The following is a 13961-nucleotide window of genomic DNA, read 5'->3' as shown; positions in this document are numbered from 1 at the left end:
GGTCTATTTTTGGACTCTTATGTTCTCTGGCTGTACAGGTATAGCGCTGTTTTAATTTGATCACCTTAAAATAAACGTTAATCATATTTTAAGAACAGACTTATAAACTAGCATATAAATTGCCCCTGCAGTGCTTACCACATTGGGGCAGCTTTCTGGTGGGCTCTTTGATAGGACAGGCTCTCATTGATACCCACACTGGCATCAGTGCCATTATAGATATGGAAACTGTGGTTCATAAGGTTAGGTAACTTGCCATGGGTAGGTAATTGGCGCTTTCGTTCACCACTGGGATGTGGCAGAGTGGAAATTGGAGCCTGAGTCTGAACAACTTTAGAGCCTGTGGAGTTCCTTTAACAACGTGCTGTGTCTTTGGATGCACAGATATCTTCCCTTAGAGATCGTACATACCTTGATCCTCATCGTGCCTGGCATAGAGTGGTGCTAGTATGTACTACTTGAATTGAAAGGGAAGCAATTCATGGCTTATCCAAAAGGGAAGCAATTCATGGCTTATCCAAAACAGGTATTATTAAAAAGATTATTCCCTGGCTGCAGTTAGATGTATGCTAATGTTTGTTTTAATAAATTAATTTTTAAATCATTAAAGTAACCTAATGATATTACAGATAAATCAGAAAGTAGAGAAAAAAATTGTGCTAAATATATTCCAGCCCCCATATATTCACTGTTTTGGTGCATTTCCTTCTAATTACTTAATAAGCGTATTTTTATTGTTTGAATCATAATGAGTTAGAGTTCTGCGTCCTGTCTTTTCCTTCTCCCATGTTTTCTTTGTTTTCATAATCCATCATTTTTCAAGATTGCACAGTATTCACAGAAGAGAGCAAAAATAGATTGCTTAACCCATAGGCTGTTGGTGAACATTTAGATTAGTCCTGTTTTTTCTCTTTTATAAAATGACGCTGTAAAAGGTGCTCTCCTGGTGGTCCAGTGGTTGGGATTCGCCTTGCAGTGCAGGGGACACTAGGTTGATCCCTGATCCCGGAGGATCCCACACGCCTCAGGGCACCTAAGCCCATGGGCCACAACTGCTGAACCCGGGTATTGCAACTACTGAAGCCTGTGCACCTCCTGAAGCCTCGCACTGCAGCCAGAGAGTAACTTCCACTTGCTGCAACTAAAGAAAGTCTGTGTGCAACAGCATAGACCTAGCACAGCCATGAGTACATAAAATTTAAAAATTACATTGTAATGAATATCTTATATTAAATATTCTGATATTTTAAAGCCATCCCTTTTGGATATATTCCCAGAGAGAGGTTACTGGGTCAAGGGTAGATATTAGTTTTGGGTATTTATTGTCTCTAAGCTTTAGGAACCTCTGCTAATTTGGAAAAGAACTGCAGTAAATTCTTCAAACACATGTTTTGTTGACCTTATTATCATGAAAGGAATTCCTGTTCAATGAGGAGACCTAAAATATATATACAAAAAAGAAAGGATTCCATAATTTTGTATTTTCCAAGATGATCTCTGATAATTTCATTTATCCTTGTATATTTATATCAATATGTATTTTTTAGTAAACTTTTAAATTTCATTTTATTAGCCAGAATTCTCTAATAATTTTTTTATGCATTTATGTTGATAATCCATATTTGGATGATGATCCTTTGTCTTTTGACATCCTAAATATCTTCTGAATTATTTCAACCATCCATTAAATATTTGTTCCAACTATGGGTGACAACCCTTGATAGGTGCCAAGGTGTTGAATCAATATGGATTGACATCCTAAATATCTTCTGAATTATTTCAACCATCCATTAAATATTTGTTCCAACTATGGGTGACAACCCTTGATAGGTGCCAAGGTGTTGAATCAATATGGATTCCCTTCACAGCCATCTGTAATGTGTTGTGGAAAGTGCTTAGTGCTCTGAAACTGGATACTGAGGGTGTTTGGTGGAGGGAAGGATGAATCCTGTTAAAATCCTGAGCAGCTTTCTGGAGGAAGTGGCATTTGTGCTTGGCTTTGAAGGATAGATAGGGCTTTCAGGTCTAAAATAGAATCTGTAGGAGAAAGGATGGAAGAGTACATTTTGGGCCAGTGAAATAGTATGAATCACCAAAGAAAGATGAACTTAACTTTTAGTGAATTTTTAGTGTCAAGTATGCTGGTGGTTTAATTGCTAAGTCGTGTCTGACTCTTGAGACCTCATGGACTGTAGTCCGCCAGGCTCCTCTGTCCACAGGATTCTCTAGGCAAGAATACTGGAGTGGGTTGTCATTTCCTTCTCCAGGGGATCTTCCTGACTCAGGAATTGAACCAGGTCTCCTGCACTGTAGGCAGATTCTTTACCGACTGAGTTACCAGGGAAGCCCAGTATATTTTATTATAAATCTAATTCTTTGAAAGCTGATGCATCACAAAATTCTGCCCAAATATGGTTATCCCTTATGTCGGCCCACCAGAATGTTCAGTTAAATCCTAACTGTTGTCTCTGAGGGGCTGGGGGAAGAAAGGGGCAAGGGAAGACGGGAAGAAAGCCAGTCTTTGGTAAACTGGTATCAGGTAGAACGGTATTTTAACTCTGCAAAGTGTTTTTGCGAATGCAGTCTCATTGCTCCCTCTTGGTGTCCTGACAGAACCGACCCCCGAAAGGCCTGTGACTTGTTTAGAGTCTCAGAGCAAGGGAGGAGCTGTGCTGGGCATTGGCTCTCAGACTTTCATGACTGACCCATAGGAGGAAATACATTTTATATCACCCTCTTACACACACATATGCACTCATTGAAATAAAGCAAAGTAGGGAACAGTATTTACACTTAACCACTTGTGGTACATTGTGGTAATTCCTATTCTGGTTTTTTAAAATTCTGGCTGTGACTCGTTAAATTGATTTTGAGACCTAACAGTGGGTCATGACCTGCTGTTTGAAAACTGCTTCCATTGTGGCTCAGCTGGTAAAGAATCCTCCTGCCATGCGGGAGATCTGGGTTCGATCCCTGAGTTGGGAAGATCCCCTGGAGAAGGGAAAGGCTACCCACTCCAGGATTCTGGCCTGGAGAATTCCATGGACTGTATAGTCCGCAGGATCACAAAGAGTCAGATACTACTGAGCGATTTCACTTTTTCACTTTCACTTACACACACATATGTACTCATAGAAATAAAGCAAAAAGTAGGGAACAGTATTTATACTTAACCACTTGCAGTACATTGTGATAATTCCTATTCTGTTTTTTAAGAATACTGCCTATGACTCATTAAATTGATTTCAAGACCCAGCAGTGGGTCATGACCTGCTATTTGAAAACTGCTACTCTGAAGGACCCTGAAAACCTGGCGTCAGATTCTCCTGCCATGACCTCCCAGCTGTCCTGAGGAAGTGGAACCCAGAGCTTCTTTTCCCCTCCTGTCCAGCAGGTGGGGAGTAAATCAGGTATGTCCTGCCTTCCTGGCTCCCCTGTCCTCATGATGATTGGTGATTTTTGTCACTTCTTATTGAAGATGTGAATGCCTGAAGCAGGCAGCTGTGGAGCTCCTGAGTTGGTGAGCTGAACTTAGTGATGAGCTTGGAGCAGTTTCCAACACTGATTAGAAGGCTCAGGGGTTCCAATGAGCCACAAGGAGCAAAATTATTAATGGAGATTATCTCAGAGGGGTATAGGAGTATAGGTCTATTTTTCTTCATTGAACTTGAACGTCTTTCATAATAATAGAGTGAGTTGACAAAACACTTTTTGAAGAATTTACTATATTTCTTTTCCAAATCAACAGAGATTCCCAAAACTTAGTACCAGTAATCACCTATGTAAGGAATGACCAAAACTCTGGGGCGGGGTATGTGTGTGTGTATGTGTGTGTGTATTATGGAAATGTGTTGAACTAATATCACTCCTTGGCCCAGTAATCCATCTTTGGGAATATATCCAAAGGAGAGGATTTTAAAATATCAAAATATTTTGTGTATGAAGATGTTCATTACAGTGTAATTTCACATAAGCCCAGCATTAGGTCTGGTAGGAGCATGCAGTGTGGGACCAAGTGCGGATGCTGGTGCTGCTTTGGGCCCAGGAGAAACAGTCATTAGGTGACTGCTCTGAGAAGCAGAATGACTAAGGATGTACACTTTATAGTCAGGCTGTGCTGTGTTTACTAGTCCCTCAGTCGTGTCTGACTTTGCAACCCCATGTACTCTACCCACCAGACTTCTCTGTCCATGGGATTCTCCAGGCAAGAATACTGGAGTGGGTTGCCATGCCCTCCTCCAGGGGATCTTCCCATCCCAGGGATCAGTTCCAGGTCTCCCGCATTGCAGGTGGATCCCTGGTGGATCTGAGCCACAGGGAAGCCCATAGTGAGACTACCTGGATTCAAAATCCAGATCTGCCACTTTTAGACCACACGCCTCGGGGAAAATTACTTACCCTTCTTTGTGTCAGTTTCCTCATCTGTAAAATGGGTTTGGTGAGAATTAGGTGAGGAAATACTGAGAACACCAGAACAGTGCTTGACACACACTAAGTCCTGCATAAGGCTCAGGTTGGCTAATTAATTCTGGTTTTTTTTTTTCTTGCACAGAGGATGGAAACTTTGCATAGGCTCACTTGTCATGTGTCTGCGTCCATTTGGGGAGTAGGACATAGAGAGTGGAAGGACTATAGGACTGGATGTGAAAGATAGAACGTTGAGGGTTCTGCCCCTTATCAGACTTTAGCTGAGTTTAGGGTATTATTTTCCCTGTTGGAAACATTGTTGTCTAAAATATAAGATAACGAGCCTTTTTCTGCTCTGCTTTGCAGAATTGTCATGAGGATTAGAAAAAAAAAAAACAAAAAAACAAAACCACATCCATAAAATGAAGAGATTGAACTTTAGAGATGTCCACTGGATTTATTGTGAATTCTGTCTCTGTTTGTGGAGATGGGTTCCGTGGATAGCCCATAGTGGGAAGGAGGTGCTGAGATTGATTGGTGATGTCTGCCACTGGAAGGAAGTGTGGTGGTGGCTTAACTCACCTTTGCTACCTCAGGGCTGCATGGCTTCCTGGGCCCCACCTAATCCGAGGCTAGGTGGTTCTATGGTTATTGAGGAATTGAATTAACTGTGTAGTACTGTAACCAGGAGATGGGAGGTCATCTTTTCCAATTATATACATTAAAATATCTTAAAGCTATGGTAATGAAATGTGGGTGGAAATGGCATGGACATTGAACAGGGAGATAAATAGAACAGATTACAGTCCAGAAACAGACCCAATGGATCCTGCTGTGTATAAACTTTAGTTCTGGTACCACCCTATTTCAGATAACGTTGCTTTTGAGATAATTTAGTAAACATCTCTCCCAATTGTCTTGTTTTCAAAATTCTCCTGTGTCTCTCTCTTTTATTCTACCAGATGAACTTGAGAATCACGTTCTTCAAGGTAAAAATTGTAAAGACATGTATGCATGAAACTGAGTGGGAAGGACATATTCCTAGTACTGTGTTTCTCTGCCCAGTAACAGGGTCTCTATTCATTCACGTTCCTTTATACCACCCTCAGTAAAATTCTGTAGTTTGCCACATAAGTTTCGAACATTTATTTCTAAGTGTATTCCTAGGCATTTGATATTTTTGACCGCAGTTGTAAGTGGGATAATTTCCCTCATTGTATATCTTACCTAATTAACACAAGTAATAGAAAAGCTACCGGTTTTTATGTGCTGGTTTTTTTGTTGAAATGTATAATGTACTGTATTGTCTTCTTAGTTCCAGTAGTTTCTTGTGGTTTCTAGGTAGGCGATAATATATGCAAACAATACTCATTTCCCTTCTTATTCTACAGTATTGTCCTTTTTTCCCCCTGTGTAGTAGGAGATGACTAGATCTTCTAGAGCCATTTGCATAATTGTGGGGATAGCAGGTATTCTTGTATTATCTTATTTTCTTATTTTAGTGGGAAGCATTCTAGTGTTTCATAATCAAGTACGAAGTTTTATTTTGGTTTCCGATGTGTATTCTTATCTTTGAGTAAGTATCTCTCTGAGTTGCTAAGAGTTAGTTTCTCTTTCTTTCTCTTCTCTCTGTCTCTCCCTCCCTCCTTTTCTTTCCTTCTTTTTAAAGTTGTTTCAAGATGAAGGTGAGTGGTATGATTTAGGAGTGATTTTTACTTTTCTGTGTTTGAATTTTTCCTTTGCAGTGGAGTGTGAATCATCCCCTCCCCCACTATAAAGGTATTTAGTAATGGGGGGGGGGAAGGGATGATGAATTTTTAACAAATGTCTTTTCATTATGTACCCAGATGGCCATATGTTTTTCTTACTTTGATCTGCTGATGTGATGAATTATATTAATAGATTTCCTAATATTAAACCATCCTAGAAGGAACCCATTTTGTTCATGGTGTTTCATTATTTTTATACATCCTGAGTCCATTTTGAAGTGTTTTGTGTCTATATTCATTGGGGAGATTGTCCTGCAGTTTTATTTTTAGTGTCTGTTTTTTGGCATTTTTTTTAATGCGAAGTTTGCTAGTACAGTGGGTTGTAAATTGGAAAGCTTTCCATCATTTTCAATGATCTGGAACAGGAGGATAAATACATTTCAGATTGTGTTCCTATTGGTGGTGGCTGCTGAGACTGCTGTGTTGAGAAGGATTCTGAGTCCCTGTCATGTGTAAACAATTTAGTGTTTTGGAAGAGTGTAGGAAATGAGAGTTTAAGCATGCATGCCAGATGTTTATTTGTAGTCCTTGCCAGGAATGATTTATATTGCACGGGAATTATCTATCTTTTGAAAGTTTAAAAAGACTTGTCTTTAAAACTTTTCTATCTTTTTAGGCTTTAGAGATAATTATTTTCCACTGTTTCCCTTTCTTTAATAACTTTTTGGCTTTTGCTGTTGTTGAAATAGTTTGGGTCATTTATATTTTCTTAGAAATTTATTTATTTCAGCAAGAATTTGAATTGTATTTTGCGTAGACCAGAATGTGTGTGTGTGTGTACATATATATATATCTATATATATAGATATATAGATATATATATATTGTTCTCTGTTTATATTTCTTCATCTGATTTTCTTGTATACTTTTTCTCTTTAATTTTTGGTTGAATACTAATATCCGGGCCTACTTATTATTTTTGTATCCCACCTCTTAAAATTTTAAAGTTATTTATCAATTCTAGCTACTTAAAATATTTCCAAATTTCTACTTTCTTTGGATTTTTAAAAAATGGAATCCATAGCTCTTTATTTTTTTCTGTTTAGTAATAAAAGTGCTTAATCAATGAATTTTTCCTCTGAGTACTTTTTTGGTCACATTCCATAAACCTTACTGTGAAGTATTGTTACTATTTTCTCCTCTGAATATTCTGTAATTTTAGTTGTGATGCTCTTTAACCTGCAGATTATTTCAGAGTATAATTTAAATTTTTGTATGAGTCCCTTTTTTACACTGCTGTTTATTTTTATTCATTTTTAGTTTATTGTAAGAGAATGTTGCTAGTGTTAGTTCTGCTTTTGGTAATTTATAGACATTGGGTTCCTTTCTAAGTATTAGTTTGTGTAAATATTTCATTTGCTTGTAAAAGTAGTAATTTCTACTTTTTTTGTTGTTCAGTCTCTTAAGTCGTGTCCAACGCTTTGTGACCCCGTGGACTGCAGTGCGCCAGGCTTCCCTGTCCTCCGCTATCTCCTGGAGCTTGCTCAAATTCATGTCCATTGAGTTGGTAATACTATCTAACCATCTTATCCTCTGCCACCACCTTCTCCTTTTGCCTTCAATCTTTCCCGTCATCAGGGTCTTCTCCAGTGAGTTGGCTCTTTGCATCAGGTGGCCAAAGCATTGGAGCTTCAGCTTCAGCATCAGTCCTTCCAAAGAAAATTCAGGGTTGATTTCTTTTAGGATTGACTGGTTTGATCTCCTTGCTGTCCACTTTTAGGGTTTATTATTTGCCATATACATATATTTCTCAATTTTATATGTCATCAGCATTATTAATTACATTTTTCAGATTCCTTGTAGGGCCCCAGTCATGTTGCTTTTCCATTTATATTTTGAGAATTTCTTACTGTCTCTCCATACCGTGTTTCTTTTGATTTTACCTTTTTTTCTTTATACTTTACTTTATATTTTTATTAGTTAGGTTAACAGAAATTTACCTGCTTACTACATTTTATTATGGATTGTACCCTTAATGTGTAAAAATCAGCCTTCCTTGACCTGCTTTATAGGGCTTCCGTCATAGCTCAGTTGGTAAAGAAACTGCCTGCAATACAGGAGACCCTGGTTCGATTCCTGGGTCGGAAAGGTGCTCTGGAGAAGGGACAGGCTACCCACTCCAGTATTCTTGGGCTTCTGTTGTGGCTCAGCTGGTAAAGAATCTGCTTGCAATGCAGGAGGCTTGGGTTCAATCCCTGGGTTGGGAAGATCCCCTGGAGAAGGGAAAGGCTAGCCACTTCAGTATTCTGGCCTGGAGAATTCCATGAACTGTATAGTCCATGGGGTCACAAAGAGTCGGACATGGCTGAGCGACTTTCACTTTGAGTATTTTATGCTTTCTACTTTCAGTTCTAGTTTTTCTGATTCTTATTATGCTTTTTCTGTTTTCACCTTTAACTTTAGTGAAATTTATAAAGCACTTCCTACTTTGTGTTGTTGGAATTTACCTGATAAAATTTTATATATTTATTTCACTTTTAACCTTTCTATGCCCTTTAACAGTTGCTATATTTCTGTCAGATTGCTTGTAGTTTTTTATATTTAAAAACTCAGAGTCTGAATATCTGTCTTTTGGAACTTACCCCTGTTTCTGTTTATCATAATAGTTAATGTGGTTTTTTAAACATCGTTTTTCTATAATTAGTTTTTTTTTTTATTAAGTATTTGTGTAACTAAGAAGACATTTTTGATTCCTTCTTATGTAAATGGCATCTTTTAACGAATAGGGCATTTTGTGTTATATATTTTTTCTCTCAGTACTCTGCGGATGTTCTGTAGTCTTATGTTGTTAATATTGAAGAAGGCAATTCAGAGGCCACGTGGTATTTCACTTTAGTGGTTGATTCCTGCACCCCGTCCCCGACCTTCCTGAATGCCTGTCCTATTCTTTCTCACCCTTGAAATCCCAGGATTATTTCGGGCAGTATCTGTGTTTGGTGTCTTTTAATTCATTTGCTGGGCTTCCCTGGTGGCTCAATGGTAAAGAATCTGCCTGCAATGCAGGAGCCACAAGAGATGCAGGTTTGATCCCTGGGTTGGGAAGATACTTTGGAGGAGGACGTGGAAATCCACTCCAGTATTCTTGCCTGGGGAATCCCCATGGACAGAGGAGCCTGGCGAACTACAGTTCATGCAGTCGCAGAGAGTTGGACTCCTGGAGAGACTTAGTGTGCATGCACGCAATTCATTAGCTAAATACATGGTATGTACATTAAGTCTACAGACTTAGGTCTTAATAATAGAGAAATTTTTGTTCCATATGTTCCCCTGGTCTCATCTTTTTTTGAAATTTCATCATTTATATCCATATATCCCTGCTGTTTGTTTTCCATAATGATCTCTTCTTTTGATGATTGTAACCTCTCTCTATTTATTTCCTCTGAGTTTTATGAGTGCTTCTCAAGCTTATCCTTTGCATCACATACTCAGTTTTCTGTGCTAATAGTTTGTTTATTACTTCTGATGCTGGTTTTAATTCTTCAGTGGCATTATTTGGTTCCTTGTTCTTTCTTCTTAATTCCTTGAGCTTCCTTTTCATTTCACTCTGCTCTTATTTTCTTTAATTTTATTGAGGGAGCAAAACAGAGTGTATCTCAAGTTTATTTCCGTTTCCTGGAGTAAAACTATGTTTTATATGTCCCATCTCTGTGTCTTGAATGGAAGGCTTGTCTCCTTCTTTTTGTTCACACAGTTTTGTTTCATTTGCCCTCCCCCTAGTTGTGTTATTTATTCGTGTTAAATAAGGAAAGGTATGTTTTGGTCTGGCATGTACTTTAAAATGACATTGTTAACTGCTTCGTTAGATCTTGAGGTGAAAGGGGAGGGCCAGATGGTAAAAGCTGATATGATGGATGAGTGATGCGGTAGCCTGACATTGATGGGGTTGTAAGTTTTCTCAGTCTGGGTACCATCGTTTGGTTGAATGGAGCAACACTGTGATGTACCCAGGGGGCTATGCCCAGATTCTTTCCTGATGGGATTAGGGTTGAGTTGAAAAGCTCTTCCTAGAGGAAGCTTAGCTGCCACTGGGATTTCTCTGTGGAAATGCCATCAAGGAGGGTTTTCAGTAGCTTCTGTCACAGCCCCTCCATTTCACCCCCAGCTGCCTTTGGCTTTTATCTTAGCAATTCTGGGTTGGAATCTCAAGGAGGGTGGCTGTGAGATGATCTACTGGGATGCTCTTTGATTTGTTCCCATGTCCCTGACATCTAGCACAGAGCCTTCAGTAGGCAGCGTGTGTGTATGTGTGTGTGTGTAATCATCTTCTAAATTTTAGGATCTCCTTTTAGTTTTTAATTGTGGTAAAATCCTCAGAACATAAAGTTTATCGTCTTCACCATTTTTATGTGTACCGTTCAGTGGTGTTAAGTACATTCATGCGGCTGTGCTGTCCATCTCTAGAACTTTCTCACCTTGCAAAACTGAAACTCTGTTCATTAGCCAATTCCTCGTCGCCCACTTCTCCTGGCCCCTAGAAACTCCCATTCTACTTTTTGTCTATGAATTTGACTACTGTGAGTGTCTTATATGAAAGGAATCATACAGTGTGTGTCTTTTTGTGACTGGCTTACTTCACTTAGCATAATGTTCTCAAAAGTTCATTCACATTATAGCATGTGTCAGAATTTCCTTCCTTTTTCAGACTGAGTAATATCCCATTGCATGTATATACCAAATTTTGTTTGTGTATATATATCTGTGGACACTTGGGTTGCTTCCACATCTTGACTATCTTGAATAATGCCTCAATGAACATGAGTATAATATTGTCTCTTTGAGATTCTGTTTTCAATTCTTTGGGGTATATACCCAGAAGTAAAATTGCCAGATCATATAGTAATTCCATGTTTAATTTTTTGAGGAAGCCACTGTACTATTTTCCTCCTATTTAAAAATGTGATTAAGGAAAATTTCAAATATGCAGAGCAAACAAAGTTGTATAATGACCTATCATGCCTGATTGTCCAACTTCAATAGCCATCAGCATAGATTGCTAATCTTTCATCATGTGTACCTCCACCTACTCTCCCCACTCAGTGATGACGGTGGTTATTAAACTGTTACAGCTGATTCAGGAAGAACTTCCATAAGTAAAATGGACATAAGTAAGTGAAGGTTTCGGTAAAGAGATTTGTTGTTCAGTGGCTCGGTCGTGTCTGACTCCTTGCGACCCCATGGACTGCAGCACGCCAGGCTTCCCTGTCCTTCACCATCTCCCAGAGCTTGCTCAAACTCATGTCCATTGAGTCAGTGATGCCATCCAACCATCTCATCCTCTGTTGTCCCCTTCTTCTCCTGCCTTCAGTCTTTCCCAACATCTGGGTCTTTTCTAATGAGTTGGCTCTTCGCATCAGGTGGCCGAAGTGTTGGAGCTTCAGCTTCAGCATCAGTCCTTCTAATGAATGCTCAGGATTGCTTTCCTTTAGGATTGACTGGCTTGATCTTTGCAATCCAAGGGTCTCTCAAGAGTCTTTTCCAGCCCCACTGTTGAAAAGCATCAATCCTTCGGTGTTCAGCCTTCTTTATGGTCCAGCTCTCACATCCATGCACTCGTGTAACTCGTATCCCTACTGCAGCATAGAACCTTTCCGCCTCTCAGAAAGTGTCCCTGGGTCCTTTGTCAGTTGCCACCTCCTCTCCCAGAGGCAGCTGCTGTTCTGATTGCCTTCATGTTAGACTAATCCACCTGGTCTAGATAGAGAATTTACGTAAACCACGCCTCCTGTTTTTATATTCCTGTGGTCCATCTGTGAGTGTGTTGGTGGCCCTGTGTCACTTGCCTTGTAGGACTCTCTTCTTTCACCTTTTTGCAGCTTTGGGGTTCAAGGTCCTATTAGGTAAGCACTGCCTTTGGTTTTTGTTTTTATTCTGTCCTGCTAGTGTTATAACTTAGGAACCCAATGAAAAAGCCCCAGCATTTCCCCCGCATTTAAAACTCATTGTATTTTACTCCTCTTTTACCTGTAAAAACAGTTATTCACATATTAAAGATTTGAGAATTAAAGGAAAATAAATCCATCAGTGTTAACATAACTTCATAATCATGATTAGTGGTTCTCTGTTAAATTTGTCTTTTTTCTAGGTGTACTTTTTTACAGCTATCATCATAGTGCATACAATTTTATATCCTGCTTTTTTCACCTAACACTGAAACAGCAGTAATTTTAGCTAGCTACATGGACGTCAGTAATCATTTTTTATTGGCTCCATAGTTGCTGTAGGGGGTCTGTCATTTGAGCTCTTACACTGTCTTGCACTGTGCTAAGTCTTATTAACTCATTGGATGCTCACAACGTACCTGTGAAGTGCTTACTGTTCCTCTCAATTTACAGGTTTGAAATTAGTCACACATTTGGTGAGCAGGGAAGCCAGGAACCAAACCCAGGCATGCTGGCTCCTATCCCCAATACTTAGGCACAGTAATTAACTTCATCATTCCTTTGAGTGGACTCTACAGGGGTCCTTTCTTCCATTTTACAGATGCGTAAACTGAGGCACAGAAAAGTGACTTCACTGAGGTGACGTGGCAAGGAAGTGACAGAGCTGAGGCTGGAACCCAGGCTCCTGCCTCCTGGCATCATCCTTTCCCGCTTTTTCTGGAAACCCGCTGCTGTGCTTGGGTGGGGGTAGGCTCTGCCTTGTGTCTAGTACTGCGGCACAGCAGGATCACCCCCTTTTCTTTAAGCTTCTGGTTTTCCTTTCATCCTTATTCTCTGTCGTCCTTCCAGCAGCCTCCAGGTCCTCTTGCCTCTCTGGGCCTCACTTTCTTCATCTTTGAAATGGGCCTCTCCTTTCCCCCTCTCCTTTCTGGGCCCTGTTGCTTCAGCCCTGCTCTCCTGCATTTGGCTGGCCCGGCGCGTTCCCAGACACTTGCAGGGAACTGTACTTGCCGCTGAGCGAGCATCTGCTTCCCCATCTGGTCCCAACTTTTTCCTTAATTACCCACTGAATTGGCTCTAACAAAACGCTGACAACTTGAATGAGACATTAGCTGATACATCAGCACCCGTGCCAGGGCCTCACGGGCTTTTCCGGGACGTGACGAACCCAGGCCCAGCAAAGCCCCTTGTTCCCTGGCCCGAGTCCCCGTCCCAGCTGAGAGGCAGGCCCAGCCGAGGTGCAGGGCCTCTCCGGGGTCCTGCCGCCTTGTCGTGCCGGGACCCCAGGCTTTCTTGCCATCATCTTTGGGACTGGGTCATGAGCCTGGAGGCAAGATTTGTCCTCCCTCGCGTCAGCCCCTTGGTCCCTAGCCTTTCATGTCTTTTGTTCCTAGTTACTGTTGTTCAGATTATTTTTGTTTTGTTCCTAACTAGTCTTGAAGCAGCCAGGCTAAGTGTACCACAGAGGGAGGGATGTTGGCTTGGGTTTTCTCAGCCTCAGGGTGCCTCCTGCAGAGCCTTTTTGGGCTTGTTTTTTGGATTCGAGGACTTCCCAGGTGGCGCTAGTGGTAAGGAACCCCCCTGCCAATCCAGGAGACATAAGAGACAAGGGTTTGATGTCTGGGTCGGGAAGATTCCCTGGAGGAGGAAGTGGCAACCCACTCCAGTATTCTTGCCTGGAGAATCCCATGGACAGAGGAGCCTGGCGGGCTCCAGTCCATGGGCTTGAAAGACATAACTGAAGTGACTTACACGCTTGTTTGCATTCAGATAAGAGGTCTGAGGGGGTGTAATAGAGGCTGTATATTACATTCTAACTTCCTGAGAAGAAGAGGCAGGGCTTCCATTTTTTTCATTGCAGGAAGAATAGGTAGAGTCAGCTGCCTTGGTGGGGGTGAAGAGCACA

At 40.6% G+C, this 13961-nt stretch overlaps 1 protein-coding gene across 12 annotated transcripts in view; it reads left to right on the top strand.

Moving 5' to 3' along the window:
- ZNF618 (zinc finger protein 618) overlaps positions 1-13961 on the top strand; it is a 198658-nt gene that overhangs the window by 18968 nt on the left and 165729 nt on the right. The window lies entirely within an intron of this gene.

This window comes from Odocoileus virginianus, chromosome 31 (assembly GCF_023699985.2).
Source record: "Odocoileus virginianus isolate 20LAN1187 ecotype Illinois chromosome 31, Ovbor_1.2, whole genome shotgun sequence".
In the NCBI taxonomy this organism is placed as follows: domain Eukaryota; kingdom Metazoa; phylum Chordata; class Mammalia; order Artiodactyla; family Cervidae; genus Odocoileus; species Odocoileus virginianus.
This window is presented reverse-complemented; position numbering and strand designations above follow the sequence as displayed.